General features: G+C 39.1%; 1 protein-coding gene and 1 pseudogene across 1 annotated transcript in view; both read left to right on the top strand.

The window, feature by feature from the left end:
- The window catches only part of LOC135768462 (uncharacterized), a 140,883-nt gene that overhangs the window by 60,735 nt on the left and 58,521 nt on the right, over window positions 1–21,627 (top strand). The gene's annotated exons all lie outside the window — the stretch shown is intronic.
- LOC135769147 (uncharacterized) overlaps window positions 6,811–21,627 on the top strand; it is a 36,930-nt pseudogene continuing 22,113 nt past the window's right edge.

Genomic DNA, 21,627 nt, shown 5'->3' on the forward strand with positions numbered 1-21,627 from the left:
CAGGTGAGTATACAAAAGGGCAACTGAATCTTCACTTTGGGCATGTAGGTGAGTATACAAGGGTAATACGCTGGCTCTTAGCTTTGGGCATACAGGTGAGTATACAGAAAGGAAACTGGATGGGTACAACTCACAGACCCTCGAAGAGGTGGACGACAGGCTTTAGCCCTTTGAAGCTTGGGAGACTGGAGAGGGTGTATTTGCCACGACACTTGTAATAATAAAAATTTGTTACATTTATATAGCGCTTTTTCTCAGTGCTCAAAGCACTTTACATATGAATGAGGGAATCTCCTCAACCACCACCAATGTGCAGCATCCACCTGGATGATGCGACGGCAGCCATATTGCACCAGAATGCCCAACACACACCAGCTTATTAGTGGAAAGGAGACAGAGTGATATAGCCAATTAGTATGAGGGAGGATTAGTAGGCCAATGGGCAAGCTTGGCCAGGATGCCGTGGCACACGCCTACTCTTTCGAAGGACATCCTGGGATTTTTAATGACCACAGAGAGTCAGGACCTTGGTTTAAAGTCTCATCCAAAGGACGGTGCTTTTTTCTTTTTTTTTGACAGTATAGTGTCCCCGTCACTATACTGGGGTGTTAGGACCCACACAGACCACAGGGTGAGCCCCCCCTGCTGGTCTCACTACCACCTCTACCAGCAGCAACCTGGTTTTACCAGGTGGTCTCCCATCCAAGTACTGACCAGGCTCAGCCCTGCTTAGCTTCAGTGGGCAAGCTGTCTTGGGCTACAGGGTGATATGGCTGCTGACTTGTAGCCTTCTTCACCGGGACAGACTTCCAAGACAAACACTCAACACGGTCACTTCCAACCGTAGAAAAACACTCCCACGACGACACACTGCCTTAGGCTCGGACCTGCAGAACTGGTAACAGACAGACACACAGAATTCCTTCACAAATTTACTTGACTTCAGTAAATAGATGGGGAAAGATACACCAACTCTTGGCTTCAAACAAAAGGCAGGTGGAGGTACGGGTTGAAGCTGCTGCTCGTTGGGCCTAACACGGCCTCGGGCAGTATCACCACAATGGGTGAGTTCAAGTAGGTTGTTTACACCAAGTATGTACCACAGGAATGGATCGAACGCTTCCCTCTCCTCTCTTCCAACCAACAGGACAAGATTTCTAGACAGGGGCGAACCTCTGAAATCATTTCACAAATAGGTTATCATACACAGAGGCCACACAGCTGGTTTTCCATGCAGCAGGCAATACTTCCCTTCATTGACGGTCCCCACAATATTTATTGTAGATAGAAGAGTGGTTGTGTACAAGCACACGTTCTTTCAACAGGGTTTCTTTCCCGGCCTAGGTGGTGATTACTGACAACATGGACACAGCACGACACTGCAGTTTCCAAGTGTAGACACACATCAAAGGGAAAGACTCACCCACTGCACTCCACAAACTCACAGTAAATTAAGGTCAGAACCACATTGGGCCGGGGATTCGTCCGGGGTATTTGGGGGCACCGATGCAGCGGATGGCCAGATGAAAGCGTACTCACTGTGTACTCACAATTTCATTAACACTGGAACTTCTCACTTTCCTTCCAGGTATCTGACGTCAACACGGCCGACAGTACAATCTCCTTCAAATGCAGTTCCGGCAGTTTTTCAGTGGGTGTGATCTTTTCCCAGAACGCAACGCATGTCAATACAACACTTCAATAAAGATTATTTGTATACTCAACTCCGTGTGTGTGTCTACTTCACCCAATCCTCAAAATCCACCATACACCCGTCTCTCCAATCGTCTCCACCACTCCGTCTTACCCACAATATCCGCTGGAATAACACTTCCTCTTCCTGTGTTTCTGATGCCCTATTTATACGCCTCCTCATCATTAAATTGCCCAATCAACAATCAACACACTCATCGGTACACCTGTTGCTAATAACACCCAAATTTGGGTTGCCCGGAGTTCCCGGAAATGACGGGTGTTTCAGGGACCATTGTCCAGGCGGAACTAATCTCCACCACTTTAGGTTCCGCCATTCGAAAGTCACTCCTTGACAAATGCGTGGATAAACTTTGTTTTTAAAAAAGTTCCAGCTCGCGTGGGGAGTGTTTGATTATTACTTTGTGTACTGCGGATTCATTTGTAAAGAAGCCGATGCTGGATTTGCAGAGAGACTGGGATTAAAAGCACCACTAATATTGGATCTGACAAAAATGACAGCAGTAATGTTACACAGTAAGTGAAACATTTTACTTTATTTAAGTTACTGTGTTTCACTATTGCTTTGTTAGAAGAGATCGCTTGATATGTCCTGTTGTAACATCTGTGTCTAAACACGTATGTTTGACTGTTGTAATTTACTAAAAACATTACACTTCTTGTGTCAGATGTGCCATATGACCCAAAGATATTAGGTGCAATCTACTAGTCAGCCAAAGTTTCACGGTTTTGCAAGCTATAGGAGTTATTCGATCTACTTCATCGATGTTCGCTGTGGCCATGTTGTTGACATAGAACTGTCAGTCTGTCAAATGACAAGCGCAGCAGTGTGGGTATTATGCATGGTATATCAATGGAATTTTTTTAACCGCGCGATGGTGTGTGGTGTAATACACGGCTGTTCTAACAACAGCGAAAAGAACCCCGGAATTAGTTTTTATGCGATACCGACTGTCAGAAAACATGAAAGGAAGGAGACAGAGGAGTTGAACCAGCGAAGGAGAGACTTCCAACAGCAAAGTCTGTCCCCATCATTTTACCACAGGTAACGTTAGGGATATATGCCTCACAGCAAAGTCTGTCCCCAAAGTTAGTGTTACGTGAAACGCAGCGTGTTGAGGACATCTGCAAAAGTTTTTATTACAAGCAATATTAAAGGCAAGTGATTTGCGCGAGTGCCGTGAGCGAATTAGCATAAACGTATTGTTTGGTGATGTGGACGATTATATAATTATCGTTATAGTTATCATTATAATGTGAACGGCCCTTCAGTGCTTGTATGATGAATGCAGATACTGTATGAACGATATAGTTGTAAATATCCGGATAAGTTACGCCTGGCAATAAGGACGGATCTTTACTTAAGGCTGTTAAGTCTATTTGATATGGTTCCACAATAATCAAGCTCATCTTCTCTTAATACAGACGAGATGAAGCCATTAGGCTACTGCTCCCCTCAACTCAAATATACGTGCGGCTAGGGGCAGGACAGATGTCAAGTCAACAATATGGCCGCGGTTAGCGACTTCTGGTGTTTGCGAATAAGCCCTATAGCTTGAGACCACATGTTGGGAAAAGAGGAAGTGGAAGTACAAGTGTTGGGTCAAAAAGGTTGTATCAGATGGGCCATATGACCAAAGAGATGAAATGCAATATACACGCATCAGTGAATTAAAGTTAATCCCAATCATTTAATTAATCAAGGTTTACAGAAGGAAACAGGCAAAGAGACGAAGGAGGAGCAAAAGAGAAGATGGCAGAAATGCTCACATAAGCAAAGAAGAGCTCATCAGAACTACAACAGTAATGATCGAAATGATTAAGGATCAAGAACGGACAAATAAGATGTGAATAAAATTAATACGGGAAATGGAAAGGGCCGCAACCGAACCCGATAGGGGGACAAATTTGAGAAATATAATGGACGAGGTTGAATCTTTAATAATTTAAGGATTCAGCGCCGTCCAACTATATGAGTGATTTTTGATGTGTTTTGTAACCTGTATAACGCAGGACTCGCGTGCAAGCAGAAAGAGGTACTAAGTGGTTTTGCAACACCGTGCCTGAGCAACTTGTGATTTTTCTTTCTGTGACAATGTATAAGAGAAATGAAGGCCACCTATTCTATAGGGTGGTCACAGATATTGGTATATGTTTTCCTTGTTAGAGAGAAAAGGTAACAAATCTGTTCTAGAAGGAATTAAGTTGATTTTTCTTTTTATATAATAGTATGTGTTTTTTGGTTGCTTCATGTCATGAACGTTTTGCCTGCTTAAGAAAGGAAGTCTGTCCATGACTAAAGAGAGAAGTGAACGGATTTGTGTCCGAATAAGGAAAGGGGCTGAAAGTCCACTGGTGTCATCATGGGGGGTTTGAGCACTATTAATGTGGGAGGCGCAGTTAGATCTGGGCTGTTCCTTGTGGTGAAGACTACTCGTATTTTATTTCTGTAGCTGATATTGTTTGTTATGAAAAACTTTGTTCATTAAACCGAAGCCATCTGTCTGTGGCGATTCGTAAACTTTCTTTTAAAAGTCTCTGAGTGAGTTTATTTATTGAAACGAGAGAGTTTGCTTTTGGACAAATCATAGAGCAGCGCCCAAGAGCGGGATCCAGCTGAGCCCGGCCCGGACACCGCCCAAGGTTACTGAATACCTAGCAACGCACTCAATTGAGAGGTGAGAGAAAGTCAATAATTTTGCAGTGTTGGTTTGGTTTATCTGAATGTACAATTGTAGGGTGATGCGGATGATGAATTGCTGAATTATATTGAGGTGGGGTATTTTAGGGAATACAGGCGGGATATCAAATACAACAAACTATTTATAAAAGGTACAACACTTAACAATACGACTGTAATATAACGATAGAAATATACAAAGTTAGTGATAAGGAAGGACTTACCAGCCGCAGTTTAGATTCTGATTCCCACTTACTGTTTACGGTAATTTTGTCATGTCGAGTTTAAAGTTTTGTTTATACTTTACTATACGTATTGTGATTTATGTGTATCATCTTTAGCACCCAGAATCTTTTGTGGGTCAAACATATATGTGTTCGGCTGCTATTTTTACACATTAATGTTTTTAAAACATTTGCCCACATGTAATGATGGGGAATGAAGCTGTCCAATCATAGCAGTGGGCGTTTACGTCCAGGTCTTCAGTGCGGCCCGCCCCTTCAAAGGAACCATTTCTCCAGAGAGCCGCTAATCCATGTTACAAAATAGCCTATTAGTTATTGCTTTTAATGTTTTTAAATGTAAAAACCACGCGAACATCATAAGTAGACATCAGACAACAGTATAAAACAATAAAAACGACAAATTCACCGCCCCTTTAACCAAATTTCCAAAAAAATTCCCGTAAATTCCTGTTAAGTTTCTAACTTGGAGAATATTAAAAAATCCCCCAGATTAGGGCTTCAACTAACGATTATTTTAATAATCTATTAATCTGACGATTATTTGTTTGATTTATCGATAAATCGAATAAAAACAAAAAACAAGAAAAGCATTCATTTCCAACCCCTTATTCAATTTCATTCAGGCTAAGCTCACCGCCACTGCAGACATGTTTCACATGCAGCTATAATTCAGGTAAAAGTATTATGTGAGGTTTAGGTCATGTTTTCAGTCATCTGTACTTTTGTCTGTTGCTTTTGAAGAATAAAACTGAGCAACAGAGAGCTTAAAATGGGGAGGGAGATAGAAAGTGGTGCTCTATTTATCCCAGAGCATCTACAGATCAAATCAAATAAATAAAATAATGTTTTTGTATTATGGGTGGGTCCTGATTCATTTTCAATGCAGGAAAACCCTGCTGCAATATTCAGATGATGTCTGATTCATTTAAATTCATCTATTTAAAACCTTGATCGCTCGATTTAAAAAAAAAAGGAAATAATTATTCAAATTAATTAAAAAAGGGAAAATCCCCCAGGTCTACACCAAACATAGATTCAGATTCTGTAATTAATGCTTGAGAAAACATGAAACATTAAAAAGTCTGAAACAGATGGTGAATGTTTTACTGACATTAAATGTTTTAATCCCTCTTCTTTCATTTCTAGTTCACACCCATAGAGTGTAAGTGATTGAGACCTTCAGTGAAGCTCCTCCTACAACAATCCACCAATAAATGCTGGAGTCAAACACACAGAGAAATCACTCCATGTGTGACAACTGAAATCTTCATGACATAATGTTGATGCTGGTGAAAGAGGAGCTTGAGAAGATGACAGATCCACAACCATGCAGAATAAAGGATGAAGAAACTGAGGAACAAATAGGTTGGTGTCTATTTTCAGTCTTCATTATTGATGGTTGAGGAATAATCATAAAAACATTGACATTGAGAAGCATGAGGGGAAAATAAACTAAAATCCATTAGAGGAGATCTTTCTGCATCTATAATAGATTCAGTAGAATTAGATTGAAACATCAGGTAAAGAGTTTTATCCAAAGCAACTTTCAGTGGATTGAATGACTGTGATCTCCATGCAATGCTCTACTACAGTTAAACCTCATGTTGTGTTCGCGTCATTAATATGGAGAAAATTTTCTTTTCCCAAAAATAGTAGTTAAAGCAATAGTTCACTTTGAAATTAAATTCTGATATGTTTTAGCTTACCTTAAGGGCATCCAAGATGTAGGTGTCTTGGTTTCCGCGGTAGTTTCACTTTTGATGTTTTTAGGTCAAACTGTTGTTGTCTGTCAGTCATATAATGCAGGTCTATGGTCACTTACTAAACGTAACCTCAAAGAGCATTCACAGAGAAGTCCAAATTGAACAACTGTCCATCGTAAGTACACATTGATGGCCTAAGACACGAAACGAGTGGTTTGTGTGAGACAACGAACACTATTTATATTGTTTGTGCCTCTTGTACACAACCCCGTCTGTGCTTAGTCTGCGCATGCGCCGGAAGTGATCTCCTTGATGAGTTCGCACGAGCATATGTAATTGTTTTCTTTTGCGTCGGTTTAAACATCCCGGATAAGCGCAAATTAGTACAATGTCTATTAACTGTCTTACATACACACTCTGTTCTGTGTAAACAATGAGTGACGTACAGGAGCGACAGATCACTTCAGAGCATGCGCAGACTAAGCACAAACGTGGTTGTGTACAAGAGGCAAAAACAATATAGATAGTGTTCGTTTTCTCACACAAACCGCTCGTTTCGTGTCTTAGGCCATCAATGTGTACTTACGATGGACAGTTGTTTAATTTGGACTTCTCTGTGAATGTTTGAGGTAACGTTTAGTAAGTGACCATAGACCTGCATTATATGACTGACAGACAACAACGGTTTGACCTAAAAACATCAAAAGTGAAACTACCGCGGAAACCAAGACACCTACATCTTGAATGCCCCTGAGGTAAACTAAAACGTATCAAAATTTAATTTCAAAGTGAACTATCCTTTTAAAGGGACATTGTGTCATATTTTAAGTAGTTTATTAGCTAAAATTTCTTCATTCATAAATGTGTCCTTATTGGTGTAAAATTAACACTGCCAATGATCTGACTTTTCATCGTAAGCGAAGAGTTTCTTATTTGTATATACACAGGACGAAGGTAAGTCATAAACATGAGTATATACATAGTAGGGATGGCTCCCGCGAAACTGACGTTTCGACACTGTGTCGAGATCCCGAAGCGTAAATGTTTCGAAACACTGCTTCGAAATGTGATTCGAAACACCCATGTCACGTGATGAAGTGATTCGAAACACCAAGCGGTGCATTTCACAAGTATTTCGAAAGGTGGCGTACCTGTCGAATCTGCGTCGAATCTTAAACTGACAGGGTAGGAAACAAATCTGACAATACATCATAGATGCGTTTTTGGCAAGATCAAATACTATAATTTACTGAAAAGAAGTAATTTTTCATCATATGTATTTAACACTTACAAAAAAATGCATGCCAGCAAAAGTGTCCCTTGTGTGAGAATGTTTTCAAAGGCTGGAGAAATTATATGTAAAAAAAGAATCTGGTTGAGTTTATCAACACAGAACAATTTATATATTTGAATAAAGATTTTTATATGTAAACAATGTGGCATATTATGGCTTGATATATTTTATGAATCTCTTATTATTAATTTGGTATATCTCTATTCCATTTTTTTATTAAATAGACCCGAATAGCCTATAGTTATCGACAATTGTGAGCCTAAAAGCTCATGTAGTTGTCAAACAGATGTTAAAACAACAAAAAGCATTTTATTATGATGTAGCGCTATGAAGGTATATTTGGTGCAAAACAACTGCACACCTGTGACAGTGGAATTTGTATTTGTAGAGATTATCCACACATGTGTATCAGTAAACTTGAAGTCGCAGAGGACGAGATGCAAACTTGTAGATTTTTTTTCTTTCCCTCAAATACAACACAACAGTTACACATTCACAAATCCTTCAGTGCAGCTGCACAAATCCCATTTTACAAATCACAGATTAAGAAACTCACAAGTTCACATTTTTTGCTACAATTGATGCAGTAAATATGGTGCATAACCTACTTGAACGCCTGCATCAAATAATGTGAAGTCACACACAAATTTTGTACATTTGCAAAATCAGTTTGTGCATCTGTGCGATGAGACTTGCATGTGTGTACAATTTATTTTTCACAAATATTTTTTTATTTTTTTTATATTTTCTAGCCCAAACACAAGTACATAAATACAGCTGCTTGAATCTGCTGCTACGAGTTTCAAATACTCTTTTTAGTGTGCTCTCTCTTCTGCACCAAATATCTCGAGATAAATGGTGCGAAAGTGATTTGTATACCTGTAGGCTTTGGCGAGCACTGTTCAGCACTGCCCACCAGGTGGCGCCCCCGACACTCACTGAAGCAGAGTTTATTAATTACCACCAATGTTTCAGCAAAGTAAATCGCCTTTATCAAGGTATTATTTTCACCAAGTGGAGAACAATATAAATGGGAGTGCTAATTATACACAAATGAAGGTAATTACATACAATACTCCAATGATTCATTAGTAAACAAAATATAAGTTCCATTAATTTCAAACCATCAATTTAAGTAGATTAAAAAATACAAGCAGCAAATACACACATAGGCCTACATTTAAATAAGATACCAAATGATGTAAGTCCCATTCATTTTTAATATCATAAAACAAATTATTTTATTTTTCAGACTAATTTTTAATTCAAACAGGAGGTGGGGCCATGGAAAGAACGTTTGTGATTTCTTTTGCAAAATAACCTTTTTTTGAAGAAAAATATGTGTATTTAAATCATGCTTTTTCTTCTAATATACTAATTTGGATGATTATTTCTGTCTTTTTGAATCGGGTTACTGAACAACTAAATTCTTTTTATTATTATATAAACAGTTGTTCTGATTTCTTAACATTTACTTTGGATGCTAAACCAAATCAAATCAGCTTTTTAGACTTGTGGATAGCATGTAATTGTTTATATAGGGATCCGATTAAAAAACCTACAGCTTGTAATACACTATTGAGAGTGGATTCTTATTGTCGTGAGCAGGGCCGTACGCAGGATTTTATAAATACCGAGGTCCATATGTATTTTTTTTGGGCATGCACGCCAGGAAAAAAATTCTTATTTCTCTGCTCTACATATATGAATTATAACACATCAGAAAACCAAAGAATCGAATAACTATAGATTTCAAACCATGTCAGTATGCGCAAGACTTGTGTTGTTTATTAGTAAGACATTGAAATAATTATGTTACCATCCTGGGCACTGTCAGTTAAGTAAACATAGGCTAACTGAATATAGGATCGGTTTAGTGAATTAACCAAAGGCTATCAAGAATTTGTTTATTAAATTCATTCACAATATGCACACACTTATTATACACTTAATATGCTGAAATACAACATCAATATTGCAGTGGCAGAACTAGAATTTTATAAATGGGGTGGCCAAGGCTACTTTAGGGGGTCCATATCCCATGAAAGAAAATGATATGTAATTATTATAATACTTCACATTACCCCATATTAGATAAATATTCTTCTTGCCCTGAATTCATTACATGCATTATACTAACTGTAAGATACAAACATAATGCAAGGCTGAACTTGCATAATAAACCAATAATAAACCAACTTACTTCATAGAGCAGAGCTCAACATTAAGGATTGTTGGCAAAAAAAGATATTTATTTAAAATTAAATATGGATTAATCTTTTTTTACGAAGTTACAGTCAGGACCAGTGAGTGATTTTCTCTTCTTTTGTTATTTAAGTAACTTTAATGACTTCAACAGGTACTGTTTTTTGGACTTTAAGACAGAATGTAATAAAATGTTTACATTCGGAAGACATATTAAGACATAATCAGTAGTTTACTATGATACTCACTAAAACAGTCCGGACCTCAATGGTGGGTACGGCCAAGGTCAAGAGTCCTGTCTGTGTCTGCCCTATTTCCCTCTTATTCCTTTGTTGCCCCGCCCCCTTTTTTGTTGCCATGGACATTAATTCATACTCCACCCACTGCCCATCTGTTTCCATAGTAATTAATTGTTTCTGTTTTGTAAACTGCCTGTTGATTGCCTGTTTGTCAGCCGTTGTTTTATGTTGGTTTTTTCCTGTCATGTGTAACTGTTCGTGTTCTTGCCTGTGCTCCTGTACCTTTTTTGGATTTAATACACTTAAAAACTGCATTTGGATCCACTCATCTTGCCATGTCTTGCCTTCCTGTGACAGTTATCATCCGTTAACATTGAAGAAAAGTCTTCCTTAAGGTCAAATGTAATATATAAAGTCTAAAAATAATATATAAGGGACCAAATGATTTAATTAAGAATCTTAATGATATGGAAATATCTTTGGGATTCACCCCCAAACAAATACAAGCTTATTTATTTGATAACATGTCACTGTGGTAAATCATATGTAGGAAAAACAAATAGAGAGTATAAAACACACATCGCAAAACATCAGAGTGCAATAATATGCAGAAATATGAACCTGCCATTAGCACTGCATTTTGTTGAACTTAATCGTCCTATTACTTCATTATTGTATATAGGAATTGAGAGGGAATTTCCTTCTAGAAGGTGAGGTGACTTTGAACAATTTTTACTTGGACAGAAGGCCTTTTAGGTATATTAAAAGTGAACATTGGCACACATGGTTTAAAAGTAGATTTTGATTTGGGTTGTTTTTATTGTTATTATGATATTAAAAATGAATGGGACTTACATCATTTGGTATCTTATTTAAAGTTAAAATGTGTGTATTTGCTGCTTGTATTTTTTTAATCTACTTATATTGATGGTTTGAAATTTATGAAACTTATATTTTGTTTACTAATGAATCATTGGAGTATTGTATGTAATTACCTTCATGTGTGTATAATTAGCACTCCCATTTATATTGTTCTCCACTTGGTGAAAATAATACCTTGATAAAGGTGATTTACTTTGCTGAAACATTGGTGGTAATTAATAAACTCTGCTTCAGTGAGTGTCGGGGGCGCCACCTGGTGGGCAGTGCTGAACAGTGCTCGCCAAAGCCTACAGGTATACAAATCACTTTCGCACCATTTATCTCGAGATATTTGGTGCAGAAGAGAGAGCACACGAAAAAGAGTATTTGAAACTCGTAGCAGCAGATTCAAGCAGTTGTATTTATGTACTTGTGTTTGGGCTAGAAAATATTAAAAAAATAAAAAAATATTGGTGAAAAATAAATTGTACACACATGCAAGTCTCATCGCACAGATGCACAAACTTATTTTGCAAATGTACAAAATTTGTGTGTGACTTCACATTATTTGATGCAGGCGTTCAAGTAGGTTATGCACCATATTTACTGCATCAATTGTAGCAAAAAATGTGAACTTGTGAGTTTCTTAATCTGTGATTTGTAAAATGGGATTTGTGCAGCTGCACTGAAGGATTTGTGAATGTGTAACTGTTGTGTTGTATTTGAGGGAAAGAAAAAAAATCTACAAGTTTGCATCTCGTCCTCAGCGACTTCAAGTTTACTGATACACATGTGTGGATAATCTCTACAAATACAAATTCCACTGTCACAGGTGTGCAGTTGTTTTGCACCAAATATACCTTCATATAGCGCATGCATTTCCCGGGTTCGATCCTAAGGTCTACGCATGAGAGTCGAGAGCACTATCCACTCTCCCATCCTATCACTTGTGTGTTACTCAAACAACATGTGGGATACAATTTGTCAGCGCTCGTCTAAAATCTTGTCAAGGCTGCTTCATGTAAAGACATGCAAACGACCGCTAGGTGTCACTGTGGAGGCGGTTTCGGATTGATGTTTCGAAGCCTCGAAACATACGGCACAATTGATTCAACTGTTTCAGTGTTTCACGAAGCCTCGCTCTGCCCACCACTAATACATAGGTAAGTTCATGGAGGTTTCCATGTCGTGCCGCCATTTTGAAAAACTATAGGTCGCAGAGAGGGACATAAAGCACTAGCCTACCTGTCTAGCTAATTCATAACGCGTTTTCCTTCAGAGCCAATGTCACATGACTAAAACCAGATATAATAAGTGAGAGCCACTTTTTCATGATGTCTTACGCCTGCCATCAAGCTGTAATATAATTTTTGTCTTGTGACGAACCCAAGTGCTCTACATCCTTGATGGTGACAGTTCCCGGAGTTTTGAGACACCCCCTTATCCTAATTATTAATTGAGGAACAGGAGTGTGTGTGTGTGTATAAAAGCTAAGCAGTAGTTCTGGTCTGCCTCACACACTCTCTGACAAGTTGAACTCAAGAGAGGCTCATTACCTCTCGTTGAGATTTTGTTTTGTTTATGCTTTCTTATATCATGTAGCCTTAATATCTGTTATAGTAAGTTTGTTTGTCATTTGATTTGTTGTTTTATTTTTTCCCTAGACTTATGTTTTGTAGTGGGTGGTTTTTGTTATGTTTAAATAAATTCTTATGATTATTGAACTGGTGTCTGACCCCCTCGTTTATGTTGCGGTTCAAAACGAGCTGGCCGTAACATAAAATGGGGACACTCGTCCGGGATAGCTACATGTATAGGTAAAGTATAATGTTTTAGTGTTCACTTGTATAAATGAGTAGACTTCAGTTATTTAGAGTGTTCTCAGCTGGATTTATAATCCTTCCATCGAGACACTGTTTGTTATTTTAGTTTGTTGTTTTGCCTTTCTTATTTTTGAAGGTTATTCTGGGCGGAGGTTTTAAATCTCTGTCGGAGGTACGCTTCAGGCTTTTGGTTTAAATGTACCAACTGACCTTGAGTTCAGCGTTTAATGTCGCCTCGAGTCCGGTACGCCTTTGAAGAGATAGGTAGGTTTAGTTAGTTTGTTTATAGGGAGGAACTGAAGTCTCTCATTTTTCATCTAAAGTGACATTTTGCTTACTGTTTGTGTTTGTTATGCCTAAGATGATGTGGGGAACGATTTGTGGTAAGTCTTCATCTATCTTGTAACTCAGTGGGGTTTGCAAGGAGTGTGTATGCTGTGACGGTCCCTGGCGAAGTGGCTTATGGGATTTGTAGTCTCAACGTTATAGTTTAGTGGCATTTTCACGTGTGTGTTTACTGTTTGTTTTGGGAGTTAACTACTGTTTTAGGCAGAATGTCTACGATCGTCGAAGATTTCTTCGCATTTCCTTCGGAGATTTGTTAGAGAGATTCACAAAGGAAGAGTTGTTGCAGATTGCCGAGCGTTTTGCTGTGGAGTTAACCAGTAACGACAAGAAGCTTAAAGAAACTCTGACGAACACTCTAAAAAGCGCACTTTCCGAGCAAGGAGTTTTAGAGGTAAGGGCTGAAGTTGTAGACTCTGAGGAGACTTTAACAACGTCTTTGTATGATACTGATAAAAATGTAGAGTTTGGTGAGATGTCTGTACAAGAGAAGCGGTTGTATGTTGATGCAGAAAGGCTTCGTGCTGAGCGTGATGCTCTTATTTTAAAGGAGAAGGAGTTAGAGCGAGATGTTGAGTTTAAGAGAAATGAAAGACGTTTTCAGTTGAGGAAATATGAGTTGGAGATGAATGCGAAATCTGCTCTATCTTCAGGTTCGGATAATGAATTTGGTCCAGCTGCACCTACTTTTGATGTTTTTAAAAACATTCGGATGGTCCCGCCATTTTCTGAGAGGGAGGTAGAAAAATATTTCTCTCATTTCGAACGTGTTGCAGAGTCATTAAAATGGCCCAAGGAATTTTGGACATTATTGTTGCAATGTGTTTTGACAGGGCGAGCACAGGAAGTGTATTCAGCGTTGACCGTTGAACAAAGTCGTGATTATGAAACGGTTAAATCTACACTGCTGCAAGCATATGAATTGGTACCTGAGGCATATCGCCAAAGGTTTAGAAATTTTGTCAAGTCTGAGAAGTGCACTTTTCTTGAATTTGCCAGAGAAAAAGAAACCATGTTTGATCGTTGGTGTAACGCAATGAAAGTTAATACTAAGGAACAGCTTAGAGAGCTGATACTTATGGAGGAGTTTAAACGTTGTGTACCGACAGCTGTCACTGTATATTTAAATGAGCATAAAGTGAGTAAGTTGTCAGAAGCTGCTCTCATGGCTGACGAATTTGTTCTTACCCACCGAGGTTCGACTAGTCATTTAAATGATTTGCATAGACCTAAGACTAGCATTTTGGGAAAGGGCAAAACAACTTTTGAACGTCAACATGTTGCTCAAAATTCTTCCACTGATTATGTTGTTCCTACACGTGTAAAAGGAGAGCTTATTTGCTTTTATTGTAAAAAAGTAGGACATAAAATTTCTGATTGCATGATTCTTAAGAAAAAAGAGAGGTCTGCTAAAACTGTTGGATTAATTTCTACATCATGTGAGAACCATAGTCCTCCTACTCATTCCGTGAAAATGCAGAAGGTTGTCTCTGAAGTTGAAAATGTTAAAAGTCATAATGATTATGCACCTTTTCTTACAGAAGGGACTGTTTCTTTACCTGGCTCTGAGAAGACTGTTCCTGTCTGTGTCCTTCGAGATACTGGCGCTTCTCAGTCCTTTTTGTTGGAAGGACTTCTGCCTTTGTCTGACACTACTGCTACTGGAGCTCATGTACTCGTTCGAGGGTTTGAGATGGGGTTTATGGAAGTTCCTCTCCACCACATTCATCTGAACTCCAAGCTTGTGTCAGGTGATGTGGTGGTGGGTGTTCGTCCAGTACTTCCTGTTCCTGGTGTCACATTCATACTGGGAAATGATTTAGCAGGGGGAAATGTGTGGGAAAAGTCATATCGTGGGGTTTCGCCTATAGTTTCTGTTAGATGCAAAGCATTTAACTCCCCTGACTGTTCAAACCTGTTCCCTACTTGTGCGATAACTCGAGCTAAGGCTAAGGAAATTTCAGATGAAAGGGAAACTATTCTTAGTGATACTTTAATTTTTTCTGAGAATTCCTCTTCACCAGAATGTAATCCTGTGTGCAATAGTACTGGAAATGAGATTCCTGTGTCTGAGTTACAGCCTGTTATTGACAATATGGTCAAGTCTGATTCCTTGCCTAAAAGTCCATTTCATTGTGGTGACCATCTTTTTAATGCTTGTTCTTTATCTCCACTTTATAGTGTGACCCGAGATGAATTAATCAAAGAACAAAAGTTGGATTGCACCCTTCAGGATCTGTTTTCTTTGGTGGACGAAGGAGGTGATCAGAAATTATTTCCTGTTTACTTCCTTAGAGATAGAGTACTTTGTAGGAAACAACCTATAGCTTCTGAACCTGTTTTGGATCCTAAAATCCAAATTGTGGTTCCTGTTACCTTTCGTCAAGCCGTCCTACAGTTGTCTCATGAGGGGGTTGCGGGTCATATGGGTGTCCGAAAGACCTATGACAGAATTTTAAGGGAATTCTATTGGCCTAGAGTCAAACGCGATGTGATTAACTACATTCGGTCCTGTCATACATGCCAAATGACTGGGAAGCCAAATCAGAAAATTCCGTTGGCTCCTCTACAGCCTATAGCTGCGGTTACTAACCCATTCGAACATTTGATAATCGATTGCGTAGGTCCTTTACCGCGATCTAAGGCTGGACATGCTTACTTGCTTACTATAATGTGTCAGTCTACACGTTACCCTGCAGCTTACCCCTTGAGGTCTATCACTACCAAGGCAATTTTAAAGGCTTTGACTAGTTTTATGTCAATTTTCGGCATTCCGAAAAATATTCAGTCTGATCAAGGCTCAAACTTCATGTCTCGACATTTTTCTAAAGTCATGCGACAACTTAAGGTCACACATAACATCTCAAGTGCTTATCATCCTCAGAGTCAGGGGGCGCTAGAAAGATTCCATCAGACTCTGAAGTCACTACTGAGATCTTATTGTGTTGAACTGGACTGTGACTGGGAAGAGGGACTTCCTTGGATGTTATTAGCTATTCGCGAAGTCGTGCAAGAGAGCATAGGGTTCAGTCCTAATGAGTTAGTGTTTGGACACAGTGTCAGGGGCCCTATTGCCGTTTTGGCAGATGAGTGGAAGACGTCTGATCCACCAGATAATGTTTTGGATTACGTGAGTAGTTTTCGTTACAGACTTTATGAAGCTAGAGCTATTGCTCAACGAAAACTAGGTAAGTCCCAGGAGAAGATGCAGAGATTGTTTGACCGCAAGGTTAAATTTAGACAATTTCAAGTAGGTGACCAAGTGTTGGCATTGTTACCAGTGTTGACTAGTCCTTTTCAGGCTAGGTTTATGGGACCATATACGATCGCAAAATGTTTTCCTAATAACAACTACCAAATAAACACTCCTGATTGCCGAAAAAAACTACAGGTCTGTCATATTAATTTATTAAAACCTTATGTGACTCCTGTGATTTCTCTATCAGTTAATATTGTATCAACTACTGCCACTGTTGATCAGAACATGTCAGAAATGTCTGAGAAGATGGTGGGAAATTTGGGTTTATCAGTTATGGATGAAGTGAACAGTCCTTCTCGAGGGGTAGTAGAAGGGCGACTCCACAATTCTGAAGTTCTTGCTGATTTGACTACTTATTTGTCTCATTTGTCTGAATCAGAAAAGACTGAGATCATTGAGTTGATAAAATTCATTCCCCTCTCTCTTTTCTGATATTCCTACCCGAACTCATGTCATTGAACATGACATTGACATTGGTACGGCCCAATCTGTAAAACAACATGCGTATCGAGTAAACCCTGTAAAAAGGGAGTTGCTTAAGAAAGAGGTGGATTACTTACTTGCTCATAATTTAGCAGAGCCCAGTTTTAGCTCTTGGAGCTCACCTTGTATTTTAGTAAGTAAACCTGATCATACCTATCGTTTTTGCACCGATTACCGGAGACTCAATGCCCTGACCAAACCTGATTGTTATCCTTTACCTAGAATTGACGATTGCGTGGATAGAGTTGGCTCTGCCCAGTTTGTCAGCAAATTTGACCTTTTGAAAGGCTATTGGCAAGTGCCTTTAACAACTCGTGCTAAGGAATTGTCTGCTTTTGTTACTCCTGACAGCTTTATGCAATACACTGTTATGCCTTTTGGGGTTAGAAATGCTCCCGCTACGTTTCAGCGGTTGGTAAACAGAGTACTGTCCGGTTTGTCTGGATGTGAGGCCTACCTGGATGATGTCGTTTTCTTTAGTTCTTCCTGGTCTGAACATCTTGACCAAATTAGAGAACTTTTTGTTCGGCTGGCCAAAGCCAATTTAACCATTAACCTTGCAAAATGTGAGTTTGGGAAAGCCACCGTGACATATTTAGGTAAAGTGGTTGGTCGTGGTTGCGTAAAACCAATTCAAGCTAAAGTTGATGCTATTGTTAGTTTTCCTACACCTAGTACCCGTCGTGAACTCCGTCGATTTCTCGGAATGGTTGGCTATTATCGGGGATTCTGCCAGAATTTCGCCAGCGTAGTTACTCCCTTGACTGATTTATTGAGTCCTAAAAATCCATTCAAGTGGTCAGAAAAATGTCAGTGTGCTTTTGATAATGCTAAAAGTCTGTTAGCCAATGCTCCTGTACTTGTTGCACCTCAGTTTAAGAAACCATTTCTACTTGCAGTAGATGCCAGTGCTTCTGGTGCTGGTGCAGTCCTTCTACAGAAGGATGCTGGTGGAATTGAACATCCGGTTGGTTATTTTTCGAAAAAATTTAATCGCCATCAGCAGGTTTATTCCACTATTGAAAAAGAGGCTTTAGCCCTTGTATTGGCTGTCCAACACTTTGAGGTCTATTTGAGCTCAATTTGTGGTCCTATCATCATTTACACTGACCATAACCCTTTAACCTTTTTGGACAGAATGCGTGGTAAAAACCAAAGAATTTTGAGATGGAGTCTTATCCTACAACCTTTTCATATATTGATCAAACACATCCGCGGCAAGGATAATTTGATTGCCGATGCTTTGTCACGTGTGTGAACTTGTTTGTGTCATTTGTGTATTTTTCCCTCCTTGTCTCTATCCCTCTCTGATGTCCTAGGGCCCAGGAGATCCGAGAGCGAAATGGAGTGGGATTGCAAAGATGAGTATAAGTGACCTAAATGTTTTGTGTGTAATATTTTGTACAGTTTATAGTTTTTTTTTTGTGTCGGTTCTTTAGGGAACCTCTTTTTGGATTGGGAGGTGTGACGAACCCAAGTGCTCTACATCCTTGATGGTGACAGTTCCCGGAGTTTTGAGACACCCCCTTATCCTAATTATTAATTGAGAAACAGGAGTGTGTGCAGTGTTGGGAACGTTACTTAAAAAAAGTAATTAGTTATAGTTACTCACTACTTGTTCCAAAAAGTAACTGAGTTAGTAACTGAATTACTCTATAATAAAAGTAACTCGTTACCAGGGAAAGTAACTATTTGCGTTACGGTTAAAAAAAAGTTGCTATATGTCAAAGAATTTGTATTTTTTTAGCAGTTTTCACATGTCAGTTGAAATGAGTAGAACAGACAGGTGTTCATACATAACTTTCCATATTTATTGCACGTCAACAGACAGCAAGAGTTTTATCCTACACTTCAAGTATTATCTTTGTAAGAAAAGTAAACAGTTACACCATATAAAGTGCATTTAACTTCAGCAAACTAAATGAAATAAAACTCTCTCAACCTGAGACAACTGGTCAAGTAAACAACCTGTACTTCCAAGTGTTTTGTTCAAAAGTAAACAGTTAAATAATATACAGTAAAGTGTGTTTGCAATAACTGTAGCAAATTAAATAAATAAAAATGAGATAAATAGTCTGGAAGACATAGGCTGCTGTATTTCGTTTTCTTCATTAAAAAAGTAAACAGTTTAACAATATGATTCTTTAAAGTTGCTTACAACGGATGTCGACAAAGTCTTCGCTCCCGGACATAATGTACACATTACATGCACGTTCTTGCTTTGACCACAATGAATTTGAAGTAGTGCTTATATCTCCACCTTGAAAATGCCAACTTTTCATCGGATTGCTCCTCCTGACTCGCCATCTCTTCTGCTGCCGCGAATCTCTGTTTAGCTGTTGCGTGTGTGTGGGTAAATTCCAAATGCCGTTTGTGCGCCCTTGAAGGGCACTTCGCGAAGGGGATGTAAAATCCAAATAAACAGAAAAAGACGCTGTATTTTATCACCAAGTGTATTTTAATTAGCCACACTATCAGACAACATTGCGCAACTTTATCTAGAGTTTATACATCAAGAGATTTGATCTTCGAAGGGAATAGGGCATAGTGATCATCACTTTCGATTGGAATTCGCCCTGTGTGTGTGTCGCCGCAGGCGCGTGCGCTGGCATGTGTAAAACAACATTGGCTCTGATTGGCTACCATGAAACACATTACTCTGCCTTAGCCAATCATAATCGCTTATCTCGTTATTAACCTACCTCCTCACTAGCTGTGTGAGCCAGGGTTGCGTTTGGATCACACAGGTTAAGTCAGTGCATAGTAACGCACCGCATTTAACGTCCGGTAACGTTAACGGCGTTGTAACGGCGGGAAAAGTAATTAATTAGATTAGCCCGTTACTGAAAAATGAACGTCGTTACGTAACGCCGTTCTTTTAAACGGCGTTATTCCAAACACTGAGTGTGTGTGTGTATAAAAGCTAAGCAGTAGTTCTGGTCTGCCTCACACACTCTCTGACAAGTTGAACTCAAGAGAGGCTCATTACCTCTCGTTGAGATTTTGTTTTGTTTATGCTTTCTTATATCATGTAGCCTTAAAGGCGGAGTCCATGATGTTTGAAAGCCAATGTTGATATTTGAAATCACCTAAACAAACACGCCCCTACCCCAATAGAATCTGGACCTTCTGTTGATAGACCCGCCCCACACATACGCAACTCGGCATTTGATTTGATTTGATTGGCTATAAGTGTGTTTTGGTAGTCGGCCCGTCTCCTTTTCCAACGCGTTTTTCAAACATCGTGGACTCCGCCTTTAATATCTGTTATAGTAAGTTTGTTTGTCATTTGATTTGTTGTTTTATTTTTTCCCTAGACTTATGTTTTGTAGTGGGTGGTTTTTGTTATGTTTAAATAAATTCTTATGATTATTGAACTGGTGTCTGACCCCCTCGTTTATGTTGCGGTTCAAAACGAGCTGGCCGTAACAGTCTAAAGTAGGGATGCACAATCTGGATTTTTCATGGCTGATTTTTATACCTTTTTTTTACAAGCAAATTGGCCGATTCCGATCCGATTTTTTTTCTTATCAACCATCAAACAAGAAAGTATACATAAACAAGATGTTTATTTGGTATTTAACAGACTAAACTTGGTTTTGGGCATCAATAACTGTAACCATCTAAAATTGACAGCAGTAACTGTGCAGTAGGCTACATTCAATACAAACATAAGTGGTTAAATGAGACCATGACATGGATGGTTGAGTGAGGGTTGAAGGTCTTGCTCTCTGAATGACATCAGAGAAGCGTGAGAAAACCTTGAGACAGCTATGAACTCGACAGAGAACTTCCCTGCGCCTCATCCATTAATTGTATATAGCAGGAAAAGTTATCAGTCTTTTAGAAAGACAATGTATGAGTGTGTAAACTGACTGAAATGCATGTATCTCACAGTGAATGCGTGAGACTTGAGTACTTTTGTTTCTCCACAATTAACTTTTCATTTGCAGACATTGCAACTTGCACAGCTTTTTAACAGTAACAGACATTTGAAAAATGTAGTCTGTGCATGCGGGTGTACTTCCGGAAAAATTGGCCGAAAATTTTTTAAAAACCGTCCGGTTCCGATTTATGGCCCGTCAACCGGTGCATCTCTAGTCTAAAAGGAAAATTTCTATTTTTCTTATTCATGCTAAGAGAGCTCTTGATGCAAACCCAGGTGTATTGACGACAATCCCGTGAATGGGGGATGGGTTGGCTATTGCGTAAAGTGTAAAGCTGAGAAGACCTAATGCTGCGTTCAGACCAGCCGCGGTAGAGGCGTCAAGCGCGAGTGATTTCAATGTTACGTCAATGTGAAAACGAAAATGTTCGCACAAATTTAGCGTTGCCCGAGAAACGCGCGAGTTGAAAAATTCGAACTTTGGCTGAAAAACGTGCCACGTTAACCAATCAGGAGCTTGCTCTAGTAGTGACGTGATCACAGAAAGCGAGCGGCGTCGCAGAAGCTCCTCCCATGACGCGAATTTCTGTGTGAAAATCCTGATGACTAGAATTTTATGCGCGAATGAAGTGAGTAAACTGTGACTCCATGGTTAAAACAAGGTTGTGAGATGTTTTGTAGTTTAGAAGTTTGATCGGAATCCATTTTGATTAAGCATTGGACCGATCTAACATCTCAGATGCAAATGAAGACATGTTGTAATAACCTTTTGATACATAACGGCTACTGTAGTTGCGATTTGAAAATTCCCATTTGAAAACGCGAGGCACTAAAGATTACTCTTTAGGGCTTTTCACACTTGAAATTGTTAACCCTGGGTTATTCTAAAAC

This window comes from Paramisgurnus dabryanus, chromosome 3, assembly GCF_030506205.2.
Source record: "Paramisgurnus dabryanus chromosome 3, PD_genome_1.1, whole genome shotgun sequence".
NCBI lineage: Eukaryota > Metazoa > Chordata > Actinopteri > Cypriniformes > Cobitidae > Paramisgurnus > Paramisgurnus dabryanus.